Below are 18,384 nucleotides of genomic sequence, written 5' to 3'. Positions count from 1 at the left end.
TATTTTGAACCTAAAAGTGATACACTTTTTCAAAGTGATATACCTTTATACTTGAGACATATATCACTTTTTCAAAGTGATATACCTTTATACTTGAGACATATACTTGAGACAATTTTTATTATTTTGATTAAACATCTGTGTGAGAAGGTTTAGTCTATTTTATTGCTAACAGTTGACTCATTTATGATGTAGTCACCTTTGACATTGAACAAAGAGGACGCACATATGTAGACATCCACATGCACACACACCTACAAAGAAAAATCTGCAGGTATTTAATTGGCTGAAAAGTAGCAAAAAGTTTAACATCAACAGGATTACAAGGATCCAGTCTGATAGGAGAGAGCTGAGCTAAGACAGAAACCAAAACCTTGTCCTTTATTAGTTCTGAAAAATTGGATGAAACATGTATTTCTTAAAATTGGGCACAGTTGAGTCTATAACAGGGTGGATAACCAAGAATGGGGAAACTAGAGGAGAAGTCAGGAACCTGGAAAATCTACCTGAGATAAGAGGAGGCTACTAGCAATTGGCCAAAGAGATGGGTGTTAAACCATATAGCAGTTTAGATGAATTTCGATATTTACCTTTGCTTGGCTAGTATGTAAAAGCATGTTATAAATAGCACATAGCCTCAACAATCACCCTCAGCTCTCTTCCTGTACACTCTCACCCTACCTTATAGACTGCTATCCCCCAATTTTAGAAAGCTCTTCTCCATATTTAGGTATAACTATCTTGCTTTAGTATACTTGTGGATCATCCCATTGGCTTTTCCTCTGGGCTTCATACATGACCCTGGACTCTTGTTCTTTAGGTTTTTAAATACATCCTGTCTCTGCTTACACTTCATTTTAGCCTTACAAAGCTCTGCCAGGAAGGGAGTCCCAGAGATGCAGCAAATGAGGTTGGGTTTCAGAAGGTAGGTATTTGTACACAGAACTCCCACTGTCAGCCTAGGGGCTGGAAAGACTTTAGTCAGCCTTTGACAATAAGCACAAGATAGCCAAAAATTTTGAACCATTTTATCATGGTGAAATTTTATTCTGCTAGATGATAAAGCACATTCAATATAGTTCAAATAGATTGTGAGCTCCCTAAGATCAGGCCTTTTCACACAATGCTCAGTATACTAGGAGGTCTATGGATGCCAAATGAAAAAAATCAAAGAATAAAGAAAAAACAAACATATCTCATTTCTTAAATAAATTTGTTTTTCCAAACTATCTAGATGATATATATAAAATATTTACTCAATTTTTATGAACTTTTAAAAAATCCAACTATTGCCAAAATCTTATTTTGTCATTTCCTCTTAAGCTTATGGAGCAGCACTGAGAAATCACATATGGAAATTCTTTAAAGTTTAAATTCCAGATTTTTCCAAGATTAATTTTAAAATAAAAATTTTATTTTTATTTTTACAGAAATGTAGCAAACCCACATTTTTATCACAGGGTTTATTTTTATTACTTGCAGCTTTTCTTCCTCTTAAGAAATCCTAAGTGCCAAATCTTTTCAGATCTATTTCAAATCAGTCCTTGATTCTACCATAATATTACCTATCTAGTTAATTTTTTCTTACATTTTTGATGTAGGTGTATATTTTTTTGACATTTCAGCAACAATATTTTTGAAAAAATACTAAAATATGTTTTGTTTTGTTTTTTAATACCATGATAACTGCTCTTGTGTATTGTGGCATTTAGTTGATTGTGTATGTTCAAGTAAATCCATTTCCTTAAAACTCCATCTTCTAGTTTGCTTTCCAGTCTGACAATTGACAGGTAATAAAATGTTTAGATCAGCACTTTTTTACAAACATAAAAAGTCAGAGACTCAGTGTCAAGCTCTCTCAGACTTATTTAATCACTGAGTGGAAAGGAAGACAAATTTTGATTAAGACTATAAATCGATCAATAGAGACCTTGAACTTGCATAAGCTACTACTGGCTATTCCCAATAATGGGGATAGCCTAAAAGTAAACCCTCAAGCCATTAGCATGAACAGGAGATAACTTGACAAAAGAGTTCTTTTTTTCCCCTCATGAGTATTGTTTCAAGTTTGTGTACCCATGTCAGTATTTTAGAAATTCAAATTATGCTATTCTTGCTGTTATCCCTATTGTTTTTTTTCTTTTTTAAGAATATTTTTTCCAGCTTCTCACTTAGATAACATTCCCAAAGCTCCGTTAAAAGCATGAATCAGAGAAATCTCAGAAGGAATAACCAGCAGGGTACCAGTGCAGCCTGTCATTTTTGTGGATCCCAATTTCGACATGGTAGTTGAAGTTCAAAAGGCAGATAAGGTCAAGGTGAAGGTGTACTACTTCAAAATCCTCAAGATCCATTGGATATAAGACTTAAACAAACAAGAAATTACTTTCATTGATTAAATGTAGATTGAATTAGGAGGAAAAAATGACAGGCAATGCTAAGGTTATGTCCCTCACTCATTGTTTAACTCAGCATGACTGATTCAATCTGCTGAGGCCCAAGGAAAGCCCCATGGATGTCACTCATGGACTCCACACAATGCAGGATCCTTAGAAGAGCAAAATTGAAAAGTTGCACTTTATCCACTCACAGCCTGGAGCCACTGTTCTCTCATTCGGTCTTATGTTAGCAGAACAATGAACTGCAGCAGGCTTTGGGCTGCTCCGCATAATAATTATAGGTATCCCACAGGCAAAGCTGTTGTTGCTTTTAAGACTTGACAGAATGTGTCTTGTAGGCATGACCTAGCAGATGGGGACTTTTTCCTTTCATCTTTCCCCAAAAGCCACCTAGGTGAAATATATAAAGCATCTTGATAAGGGATATATTTTCTCCTATAGGGGTAGTTTGATTACTATAAGCTGCTCTTCTTGTTCATTCACCTTAAAAATAATTGCCACTCTGTGGTGGAAGAAGTCAAGTATAGCTGCAGAGGCAGGACAGACCTTTTGCTCCTTCCTGCTAATTTGTGTCACCTACTGCACTGCCTTATATATTGATGGTAGGAAAAAAAATGAAGCAGAAAATTAAGTCTGAAAGGATTTTTTGTCCCGCTGTCACTTTGTACAACATTTAGTTCAGTTGACATGACACTGGGCCTTTTGTTACATAAAACTGTCACATTGTCCCCTTCTGGTTAGCTGCAGTTGCTGCCCAAATCAATAATATCTGTCAAAACTGTCAAATAATGAAAGGATCCTATGATATGTTGGCTGCAATGAATGATATTTTTGACTCTTTTTAAATGTTACCAAATTAGGTTCAAATATATATTAGAAATGAAGAAATTAGATAAGCTTTGTAAATGATATAACAAACTTGAAAATGAGGACATCACTTACATACACGAGTTATATATTATTTGATATTATTTGAAGTACTTGTAATTTTTACAAAGTCAGTTTTAGATGGATCACTTTTATGTAGTGAAAATTTTAATTTCTGAGCAAAGAGATAACTTAAAACCCCTGAGCTTCTTTTTATTTTTCTTTGTGTATAATAATAACATTCAGTTATCAGAGAGATTATTTATACCAGATTTAGTTACTTATGGAGGGACTCCTAAGATATGGTTCGATCATGAGGGAAAATTGTCGCTTGTTACTGTTTTCCATCCAGGAGACTTAGCTATTGCCCTCTCACAGTATTTGTAAGCAGGAAATCAAGTCACAGACAGCTAAGGCTGAAACTAATGGTCTTAAATATTCCTGATCAGTTCCTCTAGTTGAAAACTACTGGGGAAAGTTCCATAGATGCTTTGGGTGAACTAAAGAATTGTATTTTATATTTTAGTTAAACTGATCTCACTATACTTTGCCACATTCAGAGATGACATCCTTATGTCTTTGTGTTTTTAGTCTCTAACTAAGCAAAGAGCGTACATACAAATTATGCTGCTCACGGTTCCCTGTACCACCTGTTCCATGCTGGTATATTAAAATTTTGTGTTTTAGCATTTGAGTTTAGCATGCTCTCAGTGACCCTATTCCCTGACCCCTCTAACCAGGTTTTTCCACTTATTGGAAATATTCAGAATTTATTTCCCTTTCTTATACCTGATGTGATTTAGGTTATTTCGATTCCCGATACCTACATAGGTTTACCTTGACTTTCAATTTTATGGCCTACAGAAATCTAAAGATCACTCCATGTAGAGTGCTATATCCTCCTCACATGCTCTCTCCTTAGCACACAGTTGGCTCAAATGTAAAACTCAACAACCGTGAGTTCAAAGAATTTATTTACATATTAGCATTAAGGTACTGAGTAGACTTTATCAAATATAGTTTGGATTAAGGATAATAAGTTTACATAATGAACATTTTCCAATGTCCTTTTACACATATTCTCTCCTATATTGAATTAGTACTGTAGATTTCTGTACAAAAGGTAATGAGAATGCATTCCAATGAATTATTATTTAGTCTAAATATGCCTAAACTGTGCAATTTTTACAATTTTAATCAAAACTATTTAAAATTTTTAAATAGCGCTGATGTAAAGCTGAGTACTCTCTCCATATATGAGTTTCAGTAATGGGCTTAAACAGAGAGAACGTTTAGCTCTCTCGGTGATGTACTAAATACCTATTTTGTAAAATTCTACAGGTCTTCATAAATGATCTTGAGTACAGGAACAAATGGCTAGCCAAGTTAACTAAAAATCTTTAAAATAAGTTAACCTTTACAATATCCATATTTTTTAGAACAGAGGGAGTACAGTCACTTTCAAAATGATAATATTTAATAAAATTAAAGATTTATTTAATTTATTATAAAATAATAATTTGACAAATTTCTAGACTTTTTAAACTCATAGAAGTGTCCATATCCTGATCCATCTTAATTTGTTGCCACAGGAATATTCAGCAGTAAAAGTTATAGCTTGATTCTAGAATTCAGGCATATGTAGGTCATTCTGAAGGATGTTGCGTTATATTCACTAAAGTTTTATTTTATGATTGATCGGGTATATTTCTGAAAAATAATTTATTGTAAAAGTAGAGCTAAAGTTGGATGCAAGTACAATAGATAATGATCTAAGAGGTTATGTGGTTTCTACATTAGAACCCTATTTTTTTCTGATTTCTCTGTTGGCTCAGTCATTAAAATTATGTCTAAGTCTTTGGATCAGGAGCTTGCAATAAAGTAGCAAGGAAAAACTAAGAGTTAAAACATTACATGAGCAAGGCATTGGCAGCATAGATGTCAGCAACTGCAGCAGGGTTTGAATAAAATGATACTAAAAGCATATACGAATTTGTTGGGGACAGATAAAGCAGTGTTTACAGGGAGATTTATAGTGTTTTTAAGATGAAAAAATTAAAAAATTTTACAGCTCTATTGATCAAAGAAGGACAGAATTAAAAGGTGACATACATTATAACTATCAATTATTAAAGTGATGACACTACTACAGATCCTAAAGACATTAAAAGAAATGAAGAAAATATTACAGTCTACTTCATGCCAACATGTTCAACAATTTAGATGGAGGACAAATTCTTTAAAAAACAGGACGTATCAAAACTGACTCAAGAAGAAGTTAAAGATATGAACAGCCCTACATTCATTAAGTAAATTAAATTTTTAATTAAAAGCTTTTGGCAAAAAAAAGTAAAGGGCCAGACAGCTTCACTGGTAAATTCTATCACACACTTAATATCAGTCATACAAAATGCTTAAAGAAAAAAAGAGGAAGTCGTAGGAATAGTTCTCAAATATTTTATGAGCCAGAATTATCTCAATACCAAAATCAGGCAAAGATATAAAAAAAGAAATTACAGATCAATATTCATGCATAGATGCAAACAATAAGACAACATTAGCAAATACAAACATATATAAGATACTACATCATGACCAAGTGGGGTGTATCCCAGGAATGTAAGATTGACATTCAAAAAGCAATCTATGTGATTCAATGCATTAACAGAATAAATGGAAAAAGCATGTCATTCATATTTATAAATACTAGAAAAAACATTTGAAAAGAATCAACATGAGTTCACAATAAAACTTCCAAATGACTAGAAAAAGAACTCCCTGAACCTGATAAAGAAATCTATAGAAATTTACAATAGAATTATGTTTAATGACAAAATAAAGAATGGTTTGCCCAAATGTTGGGAACAAGGCAAAAGATTTTTACTCTCCCCACTTCTATTCAACCATTTATCAAAGCTACTAGACACTTTAATAAGGCAAGAAAATAAAATAAAATACATACCAATTTAAAAGAAAGAAGTACAATTGTTTGAATTCACATATGACATGATTGTGTGTGTTGAAATTTGTAAGCCATCTAATAAAATGATCTACTAGAACTAATAACTGGATTTAGCAAGTTTGACAATATATGGTGGCTTTCTTTTTTAGGAGAAAATGAATATGTTTTAATTTATTTGCAATGCAGTTGAATTTTTTTGTGTGTAAGAATTTTTTTTCTTGATATTAAAGGATAGCAAAAGAGTTTTGTTGATGTAACAATCAAGGAATAGACTTTAATGGCTACCTGCCATTTGTATCTGCTCTAAATTTTTGGAACATTCCTTCAACATTTGGAAAAATGGTCTCTATGTTATAAATCCCTTTTTTATTTATAGAGAGTTAAAAGAATCACTGTATTTACAGTCTTTCTTGTCATTTGATATAGGTTTTACCTGCCAGGTGAATCAGACCAAGACTTTGACTGATATAAACTATTAAGCAATCAAATGGGGAATAGAATATCCATATTGTTGATGCTAGTGAGAGCAGACACCACATGTTTTTCTGCGTAAAAACAGCACAGACCATAGGAACTCTGGGAACTATGTCTCTGGTGTCTGAAGGCAGTTCCTGAGTGGGCTCTAAGAACAAATGACTGTCTTCAAATCTGTTTGTCAACATTTTTCATCCCTTGAATATTCCCTATCCATAAGAAACTGAGAAGCTTCAAGACAGTAGTAAAGGTAGAATACTTTTGTCATTAGAGAGAGTGTCAATTTCCTGGTGCCATCACATTCCACATGGTTTTGTGATTGATAGAAATGTCACCTGAATTAATAAATAAAGTCTGAAGTTTGATGGACATTATCCCCATTTCTTAATAAAATCCTTCCCTGCTAGAAAGGATTCAGTGGAAGGAATCTGAAAATCCTGATAGATATAACAAGATCCTGTGCCAGAACCCTTAAATAAAGTATATTTGTGTAGCTTTCTGTAATCAACTCTGTTACTTACATAACCTACACACTTTGCTGTGCAGCCTTTAGCCCCAATCCCACTTGCCATATCTCTCTGAGGCCACCAAATCTTATTTCACTCTACAGACTAACATCAGATACATCAAAGCTCAAAAGATGAACTCTCTGTCTTTCTCTCCTCCTTTTCTGTATATTTCTACTAGGAAGTAAATATCTAACCCCTTGCTGCTGTGCAACTGATGAGCACAGGGTTAATGTAGACAAATTGGGAGGAGAAAAGCACATTGGTTTAAATATTAAAATTTCACTCTGCCTATTTGCATATTTATATATTTGTTCCATATAAGCAAATAATATACCCTTTTCCCAGCACCATAAAATACAAATATTTATTGAAAAACACCTCCCAAAACTATAAATATAAAGGAATAAATTATATACACCATATTTTCTACCTAGAAGAAAAATAATTCAGAAAATTAATTTTTCTAAGTCTCAATTGCTTAGTAATTTAAACACATCAAATAACTCTTGGATCACAGCCCAAAATAAACTGATTACAGACTCTTAAAAAATCACTAACAATGAGAACTCTAAGTTTCTAAGCTGCAGCCAAAACGATATCCATTATAATAGAAAATTTCTCCCATCTCGGTGAGCATTCCAAGTCTCGGTTGGACTTCAGTTTTTTGCAAGCTTTTAATCACTTGCTTTCTTTTTTAAAGGATATTAATCTTCATCTACATTTATAGAAATCCAAATTCTAAACTTTACCTCCTGTGTTCATAAAAGACTAAAATTTAGATATGAGTAGGCTTTTCCACATTATTGTCTCAGAGCTGGCTATGAGCATGCTCTGTCACTCTGCTTCTCCCACTGTAATTAGATTATATTGAAAGGCAAATCCCCATAATCCTGAAGTTCCCTGAAGAAATCGAATTCTATATTTTTACCAGATAAATGAACAACCTCTCAATAGCTTCCTCATGTTCTTAGTTCCTCTAAAGAATGTTTCGCTCTATCTTTTATCAAACCACAGACCATAGGAACTCTGGGAACCATGTCTCTGGGGTCTGAAGGCAGTTCCTGAGTGGGCTCTGGGAACAAATGACTGTGTTCAAACCTGTTTGTCAACCTTTTTCACACCTTGAATATTCCCTGTCCATAAGAAACTGAGCTGCTTCCTGGTAAAATGATTCAGAAACTAATCCAAGTTAATGGAGACTTTAGAAGAACCTTTCTACAAGTGATCAGACTTCATCAAAAGCCATCTTGAAGTTTAACAGTTTGTCTTTTCTGCCTCAGTGAAGATATGTTCTTGGCCATTTCAACCTAATTCTTTATGAGGGTATCACCAGTTCTGAGACCCAAGCTTAGCAGCCTTTTCTTTCCTGCCACTGCCTACTGTAAAGAAGATCAATTTGGTTTTTAAAAATTTACAAAATGTAGCTCCTTTATGCTATATTACAAAACAGGCAACACGAAAAGTTGCATGGCCAATACCAAGGAGTACATTTTTAGTTATGCAGGTCATTCCACTGGGAATTTTAACTCTCCTACAAGAATCTTGAAAACTAGTATCCCATATAGGGATCATGATGAGAGACACCAGAAAAATAAATGAATCATGTGCATCTTGAATACTGAGCACATCCCCAAATTCCAGCCTCCCCTTCCATTATCTACAAGCATGGCAAAAAAACAATGTTACCTCAATCCTGCATCTTAGAGAAGAGGAAGAACACTGCTCTATTAATTCAAAAGTGTTCAAATAAAAAGAAATGTTGGCTATCACAATGATGGCCTGTCTAAACAGCAATAAATATAGAATAGTAGAGAACTTAAAGTAGGTAACAATGACAAGTACGTGAATTTGATTTAAAATCTACTTTATGAGTTAATTTTGAGAATATCATTACACTATTATTGCTATATTAATAAAGTAAATAAAGCCTATTTGTGTTACCTTCAAACTACCATTTATTTTTTAAAATATAAAATATATGTGTTGTTAAGTAATATGGCATTAGTAATAGTAATTATTTTCTGTAGTCTGTCTTAATTATGCTTATCATCACCAATACTGTTCTTTTAATAAAAATGATGTTTACCTTTTTTGTTTTTGATGAGTTTATGGATAAAAAAAAAAAACAAAAAAAACATGAGGATCGAATAGACAATAATCTGTTCCATACTTCTAAAAGCCAACAATCTCTTTCTGCCTTTACAGGTACAAGCTGCCTACTCATATGCTTCCTACTTTCAAATTTATTGCTTGACATATATGTTTCCCAATTAGTGTTTCATGTATAATTTCTCTATGTGAATCAAGTGCTCTTGATTCTCAGAATTCTAAAAATATACTCTATTTCTGTTTCTGCATGTTGAGCTAAGATTTATTCTGACCAAGTTGCTTTATGTTAGCAAATTATAATGTTCTGATTAGAAATTCCTTTGACTACAGCCATGCCACCTTGAACACGCCCAGTTTTGTCTGATCTCAGAAGCTAAGCAGGGTCGGGCCTGGTTAGTACTTGGATGAGAGACCACCTAAGAAGACCAGGTGCTGTAGGCTTAAAAAGAGAGAGAGAGAGAGAGAGAAAGAAAGAAATTTGATAATTCATTGTCGTCTAACAGTTTATCCATGACAAAGTGTCAACCTTCTCAAAATGTATTTTCTAAGAATGCTTCAATATACATATTAAATTTTTGTTCTTATATTTTGATTGGGCAATTTTAAGAAAATTGCTTTAAAACGTGCACTCTGTGACTTTGCCTACTTCTTGCAGTTTTATTAGGCTTAATTTTTATATACTGTAACTGCATGGCTAGAAGCATAAAGTTATATATATATATAGTGTGTATATGTATATATGATTGCCTTTATTATCAACAGAAAATATGAAGGAGTATACTGTTACATTTAACCATATTAGTTCTAGAATCAGGCTACTTGGAACTGAATCGAATCTTTACCACTTAATAGCTGTGTGATTGGGCAAGCCAGTTAAATACTCGGTACCTCAGTTTTTTTCATCTGGAAAATATGAATGAAAGTAATACTAGATTATTTTTCTATTGCTGTGTAAAAAATTGCTACAATGTAGGGAATTAAACAACACCCATTTATGAGCTCATAGTTCTGCAGGTGAGAAGTCCACATGGGCTTGACTTGGTATGCTTTGGGTCTTAATAGTGCCGATGCCAAACTGTCAGCCTACTTTTCTAGAAAGTAATACTAGAAAGTAATCTTTATCTCATGGCTTTGTTATAAATAGTGAAACTGAATACTTTAAATATTACCAGGACTTACTGAGCCCTCCATCAACGATTGCCACATTATAGATATTTCTCTCTGTTACTTTTAAGACTTTGTACCTATGATTCTTTTTTATATAAATGCCACTTGCTTTTATATTGTTAGCATTTTTAGAGAGTACCTTTTTTCATTTTCTTTATTGTCAATCTTTCATTTTGGCTTTGAGTGTGTCTCTTACAGATTGTACTATTAGGAATGATTTTCAAATTACATTTTCTAGTTCTTTCTCTGATTAACCATTGTTATTATTGATCTTCAGAACTATTTTTCTAACCAGATTAAAAATAAGTATTCATTTTATATTGAATTTTAGTTTCATGTCATTAACTATATAATCAGGCTATTGACAAGTATCAAGTAATGATGAGTTTTATTCTTTTACTCTCTATTGCTTTTTAAATTAGACTTCTTCCTCTAGTTTAATTCTTTTTCTTTTTTTTACTAAGATTTTTTACAGTTTTTTTTTTAAATATTCTGAGTTTGTTCATTTTGATAATGTTTATTTGGACTGCATATGTAATTGGGTATGAATGCCTGTATTCAAAATTATTTTTCTTCTGAAATTTGTAAGCATTTCTCCACTATCTTGAAGTAGCCAATGATACTAAGAAGTGTGAGCTAATGTGATCCTCATTCCTTTATAAGAAATCTAGTTGTTTCCTTTATAAATAATCTAGTTTACTTGCCAGAAAAACATTTAGTTTTTGTTTTTATCATGGTGCCCTGAAAGCTCACTATGAAGAGACTAGATATGTGAGTATGAAACACTTCTGCCCCATATTGGTAGGCTGAATTGTTAGATGAATTCTTAGAGGTCTCCATGATCCTAAACCCCTGGCATCAATTCCATTATGTTTTTGGTATTTAAAAAAAAAAAAAAGAAAAGAAAAGAAAAAAGAAAGAAAGAAAGAATCTGCAGATGTAATTAAAGTTATTAATCAGTTGATCTTAAAATAGGAAGAATATATGGGTGGATAGAATATCTAAACTGATATCAGAAGTAAAAGTTAAGAGATTCGAAGCATGAGAAGAATTTGACAGGAGGGAAGTTCTCTATTGCTGAGACAGAGTGATCATGGAACAATGTTATGATTTGTTAAATCAACATTCGTTAAGTAGATCCCCTGTGTGCTGGATGGTAAGACAACATTAACAGAAGTTGATAAGAGAAATGGAGATAGAGAAGTTTATTACTCACAGGTCCTAGATGAAGTACACAGCATACCTTGAGGGGCCAAATGGGGAGGTCAAGGCAGGGTATAGATGGAGAGAAAGGCAGAATCAGGTGTACCTGCCTCTCTTGGGGTGTAGTGCTTTGGGGTTCCCTGGCTAAGGCCTGGTTGGTCAATTCAAACCTTAAGAACTGGGTTTTGGTAAGCTCCATGGGGGTCTTATCTAAGAGGTATACAAGAGGAAGGTTCTGGAAGGTGAAAGAGATGTGAGCCATTGGGAAAGCCATATCAGGAACTTACATTTCCTTGTGACTCTGCAGGCTATTAGCTAAGGCATGTGCTTGCCAAAGGACTAGTGTCAGTTTAAAACCCCTGTCACTTGGTCAAACAAAATGGATGTAGAGGCAGCAATATCATGGAGTCACTTGTCTAAACTCTCGACAGGCAAGGACCTTAAAGTGGCCTCTAAGAACAAAGAGTGGTCTCCAACTGAGAGTAGGCCTCAGTCCTACAGCCATAATGAGTTAAACTCTAGCAATGCCTTGAATGAACTTAAAGCAGATTCTTCCCAGAGCTTGCACATAAAAATCCACATGGGCTGACAGTTTGGCATCGGCACTATTAAGACCCAAAGCATACCAAGTCAAGCCCATGTGGACTTCTCACCTGCAGAACTATGAGCTCATAAATGGGTGTTGTTTAATTCCCTACATTGTAGCAATTTTTTACACAGCAATAGAAAAATAATAAATGCACAATGCATCCTCATGGTAGATGTATTGGATATCTCTAGTGCTCTATTCTCAGTTTATGCTTAGTTCTATTATTGCTGCGAAACCAGCTTTGCATAGGTGCCCCTTTTCTCAAATGCCTCTTGTGTCTCTCACTTTCAGAACCAGACTTACTCTCAAGCTGTGATGCAGGATGCCCACAGTAATGGACTTGGCAGTCATTCCTATTCAACCTGGAGGTAAAAAGGATTTATAGGGCACCCTTGGCCACTGGGGTAGGAAGCAGAAGTAACAAGTCCTTGAAGCTTTGTTCTCTAGTGAATAAATCTATGACATATTCTATGTGGCTTCTGAAAAGGTCATCAGAGGGTCAAGTCATCCAGACTTGTACCCACTCAAGAACTGATCCTTCAGTTGGTTCACTGTCAGTCACCCAGTCCTGATCTCTGGGATCTTTGACCAAAATAATCAACTTTTAGGAATCCCCTAGTTTCAGACTCTGATTTCTGTTGGGGCAGTAGGGATGGACAATGACTCTCTTCTATGTCTCTTTTAGGCTCTGGTTTTGTTCTTCTGGGACCAAAGAGTAAACTCATTTTTATTCTTTTTACTAAAATTATGGAGCTTCTATTATTTTATATTTTTCAATCATTTCCTAGAATTTGAGGTGGAAGAACAAGGCTGCCAAATATCTGCCAGCACAGATTGAACCAAAATAAATTATATCATAAACTTTCTGATAGCACTCCTGTTTTCTATTTTAGTTCACTAGACATTCTTGAATGTATACCTTTGTTTATTTGAATAAATCCTCTTTTTGTTGCACCAGTGTGCATGTACGTGAATGTAGAGAAGCCCAATCTTAATCTCTGATCAAACCAAGTTGGAGGACTTTACACAGTAGTTTTAAAAGGTGGTCTTTTGAATTCTGTCTAAATGTCTTTACACAATTATCTAAAGAGTAGAGGGAAATAAATTTATATTTACTATTGTAACCTCTCTATTTTTATCATCCTAACTGGCCAGTACATGGGAAGCCTACAATGGTTTAGCTATATTTTGATAACATCCCAATTTGTGGCAGATACTGTTGGTTACGTACAGAGCTGATATTCCCCTGAGCTCCTTCCACATCCAGAAGGACTCTGCTTAGTCTAAAGCAATCATAGCATTTCCATTCTCCTGGCTAGGTACAGACTTCCGTATTTGACCCAAATCTTACAAATTGGAAGTAAGAGAACATCAGTTGCGGGGCTTTTAGGAAAACCCTTCTGCCCTTGACACATAATCAGAAGTAAAGGATTCTCTAATTACTATTTCTTCAAGTTTTTAATTAGTACAGATTATTTTTTAATAGTAATTTTAGTTTTACAGAAAAATTGAATGGAAGGGATAAAGAGTTCCTATATATTCGCTTCTCCTCTCTCCTACATGATTTACTATAGAGTTTACTCATTGTGTTGTACAGTCTATGTATTTTGACAAATTTATGGCACATAGCCACCAATATGGTATCATACAGAATAGTTTTATTGCATGAAAAATCCTCTGTGCTCTATCTATTCATCTCTCTTCTCTTCCCTTCCCCTTAGTCCCAGGCAACCACAGCTCTTTTTACTATCTTCAAAGTGTTTTCTTTTCCAGAATGTCATATTGTTGGAATTATATACTGCGTAGCCTTTTCAGACTTATCAATATGAACTTAAGGTTCTTCCATGTCTTTTTGTAGCTTGATGACTCATTGCTTTTATCACTGAATAATATTCCATTTTCTGGATTTACCACATGATTTTTTAAAAAATCTATTCACTCACTGAAGGACATCTTGATACCGTCCAAGATTTGGCAATTATGAACAAAGGTGCTATAGACATTCGTGTGCAGATTTTCATGTAGACATAGTTTCAGTTCACATGGGTAAATGCCAACGAGTGTGATCGTTGGACCATGTGATCATGGTATATTTAGTTTTACAAGAAACTTTTAAATTGTATTTTTAAAGTGGCTGGATTATATTGCTTTCCCATCAGCAATGAATAGAGGGTTACAGTTGCTTCACATCCTCACCAGCATTTGGTATTCTCAGTGTTTAGGATTTTAGCCATTCTCATAGGTGTAGAGTGAGTGGTACCTTATTTTATTTGCTATTCATTAATGACATATAATGTTGAACACCTTTTCATGTGCTTTTTGCCATCTCTATATCTTCTTTGGTAGGATGCTTGTTCAGATCTTTTACTCAATTTCTAATTGGGTTGTTTGTTTTCTCATTGTTGAGTTGTATATTTTGGATAGCAATTTTTTATAAAATATTCTCCCAATCTGTGGTTGTCTTTTCATTCACTCAACAGTGTCTTTCACAGAGCAGAAGTTTTTAATTTTAATGAAGACCAACTGATAAAAAGCACAACTTTTTTTTCATGGACCATGCTTTTAACGTTGTATTTAAACACTCATCTCCAAACCCAACTTTGCCTAAGTTTTCTCCTGTGTTATCTTGTAGGAGCTTTATAGTTTTGCATTTCACATTTAGGTCTGTGATACATTTTGAGTTAATTTTTGTTAAAGATATGAAATCTGTGTCTAGTTTCATTTATTGTATAAGAATGTCCAGTTGTTTCAGAACTGCTTGTTGAAAAGACTATCTTTTCTCATCAAATTGCTTTTGTTAAATTTTCAAAATTTAATTGATTATATTTGTTTGAGTTTACTTCTGAGCCCTCCATTCTGTTCATTGATATTACTTATACATTCATTTACCAAAACCACACTGTCTTAATTGCTATAAATTTACAGAAATTCTTGAAGTTGGGTAGTCAGTGCTCTGACTTTGTTCCTCTCTTTAAATTCTGTGTTGGTTATTCTGGGTCTCTTGCCTTTTCATATAAACTTTAGAATTAATTTGTTGCTATCTACAAACTACATTTCTGGAATTTTGGTTGAAATTGTATTGCATCCATAGAAGGATTGACATCTTAATAACATTGAATCTTTCTATTCAGGAACATGATATATCTATTTATTGAGACCTTTGATTTTAAAATAGGTTTTTTTATACTCCTATAGCCCCTTATTTGGTGGACAATAGAGAAATCATTTTAAGTGCAGGAGTCTATCACCCTGGACTTTCTAACTGTCACCCATGCTTCAGTTTTGAGGACCTGGAATACGTACTAAAATCTTATTTGACTTAGTTCTTACATATATCAGTGATATATCAGGGACAGAGTTGATTGTGCTCACCCTTTCATACTGCCTCTGAATTCTTCACTTAACTGCCTTTTGTGATTCATCAGGTCATTGCCCTTGTTAAAATTCTTCATGTTCATAGTTTTCCTTGCAGTCTGATGAGTTCACTCACTCCTCACATTAGCAGGCTATGTTACAGTGAATGAGAGAAGAAGACAGTGAGAAAGTGTGAAAGGGAAAGATTGAGGGCGAAGGATCTCCAATACCTGATAACCTGATACTTGTTTGTTGTGGGGGACTATCCTGTGCATTGTTGGATATTTAGTAGCCTCTTAGCCTCTAACTACTAGATTACAGGAGCTCCCTGTTCTCTAATTACGACAACCAAAATGTCGCCAGATGTTGCCAAATGCCTCTTTTTGGTCAAAATCATCCCCTGTTGACAACTATTGATTTAAGCTAATATCTCTTTAAATTAAAATAGCAGGCAAGGCCTGAGGAGAGTACCTATCCTGAAGAAACTGCATACTTAAGTTTCCTGTGCTAATCATTCTAAGAGCCTTTATCTGTTGATCTGGAACTCTATGTCTTATCATTTTCCAACAGAAACATATTTTACATTAGCCATGCAATTTGTATGCAATGAAGCAGATATAAGTTGAGAAATGTGTCCATGTTTGCCCAAATTATTTTACAATAAAACCAGAATTAGAACAGTATCAACTCCAGTTCAAGAAGTTTATCATTAAGTGAAGTTTAGAATGACCTATAAATTCAATTCTTTCTCAAAGAATATGCCAGTTCAGATCAACCTTCGATCATTCTTTGCACATCTAAAACACACACACATGCACATACACCCATACATAAATATGTGCAAGTATATGTTATTTTTGCTTTAAAATATATACTATTTTATACTATTTCAATAAAAAATAAAATCGAAGTGATCCATAAGTTAAAGTCCTTCAATTTTTTAAGTGGCTATACCAATAATTCTAATCAGTTTATAAATCTTTTTTCACAGATCACACTTTCAGGTGGCTATATTTAATTAAAAGTCAAAATCAAAACCATTAAAATGAAATTAAAAAAATAATTTTCAAAGTGTTCTTAGGGCAAATGTTTTAGTATACTACTAAAGATAATATAAATATAATCACAATCATAATCAAAAGTGATAATACATTTTTAATTGCATTTCTCTAAGTTTTTAGCTTATTTATTGAATCTGTACAAAAATCTTAAGAACAAATCTACCATTTCCCCATTTTATAGATAAGAAAAGTAGAAAGGGAAATGGGTGAGCAGGGAGGTTAAGTAATTTACCTGGAATTGTACACTTATAAAATGGGGGAACAAAATTCAAACCTAGTCGATGTGGCTTTAGGGTCAGTATTATTAATCAGTATCCTATACAACCTCCACTAAAAATCCTTTTAGTCAATCCATTTGCTCTCACTCATTTATAAACTAGTCTTAAGGTTTTGAAATGTGACTTGACCTTATTACTACATAGTCATATGCTTTAAAGTGAAATTTTTATTTTTTCAGTCTTAGAAAATTGAGTGAAGATATCTGAGTGAAGGACTCTCCTATTGCATGTTGGACAGCTAAATGCTACGTCAGTATCTCTAATAGAGGTGTTATGCATCAAAAAGCTCCTTTCTTAATGTTTAAATATGCACTTTCATTACTCTCCTTTTGATAGATTCTTATTCTTTATAACCTAGATTTTATTTATGCTGTATATTATTTTCACGTATGCTAATTTAACAGTGGGAGAGCTATCTTAAACCTTTAAAATCAAAATACAGTTCAGAACACATACATCCAAAATATCTAAGAGACATGATATTTTACCCCAGATACACATGAAAATAGACGAAAATAAAGATGTATTCGTATGTACTTAACAGCAAAACATACACTTGAAAAGAAATTTCTTGTATGTAATACTTTGCACTTGAAAAACAGTAAGAGAATAATTGACATTTTGGTATGATGTTCCAAGGAACTGAATAAATTATATTTTTAATACTTAAATTAGATAAACCTATTGCATCCTAAAATTTTGATTTTAAAAATATTACTGTGATTTACCTATAAACATTGCATCTCAGATTTTTATGGATTGCAGTCCTATTGCCAATCAATGATATTTTGACTATTATACTAATATTATACTGTTACAAACAAATGTGATGTTCTCACTGTGACGCTTTCTAATAGTGTTTATAATATTAACACTATATCTTATAGTGTTAAAAGGTAGATATTTAACCACTTTTGATTGTGGTTTTAATTCTAAAATCTAAAATCTAATTCTTTGTCCAAATCAATCAAATTATTTTTTCAAATGTGGAATTCCTAAGGAAAAAATGCACCCTGTAAAGAACACAATGTTTTAAGCATCCATGTTAATAATTAGAAGCATACTGTATGCATATTGGATTCACATGCCTGTAAACATAAAGGAGGATACTATCAACAAAATAGATTCCCTACAATGCTGATTTATGCTATCCTAATACACATGGGGGAATTAGCACAATATTCTGTTTATAAATAGAAATTTGAGTAATTAAGTAATGGTTCACAGAAAAGGACACTCGTATTCTGGAAATATTTTAGAGAAAGCCTTTGACATGCTGGAGTAGGATATATAAACTATATGACTGCTCGGGAATATTTAGAATATTTCAGATGCTAGAAATGACATAGTCTTTGTGTATGGTATGCCTTTAGTACAATTTAGACCACCATTTGTCCTCAAGTACGTCTATT

The 18,384-nt window shown here is 33.5% G+C and overlaps 1 pseudogene; it reads left to right on the top strand.

The window, feature by feature from the left end:
- The first annotated feature begins 9,642 nt into the window (after positions 1-9,642).
- Positions 9,643-9,761, top strand: LOC120608362 (uncharacterized; annotated as a pseudogene).
- The last annotated feature ends 8,623 nt before the right edge of the window (positions 9,762-18,384 follow it).

The sequence above is a fragment of the Pteropus medius genome, unplaced genomic scaffold (genome assembly GCF_902729225.1).
Source record: "Pteropus medius unplaced genomic scaffold, Ma_sr-lr_union100, whole genome shotgun sequence".
NCBI lineage: Eukaryota > Metazoa > Chordata > Mammalia > Chiroptera > Pteropodidae > Pteropus > Pteropus medius.
This window is presented reverse-complemented; position numbering and strand designations above follow the sequence as displayed.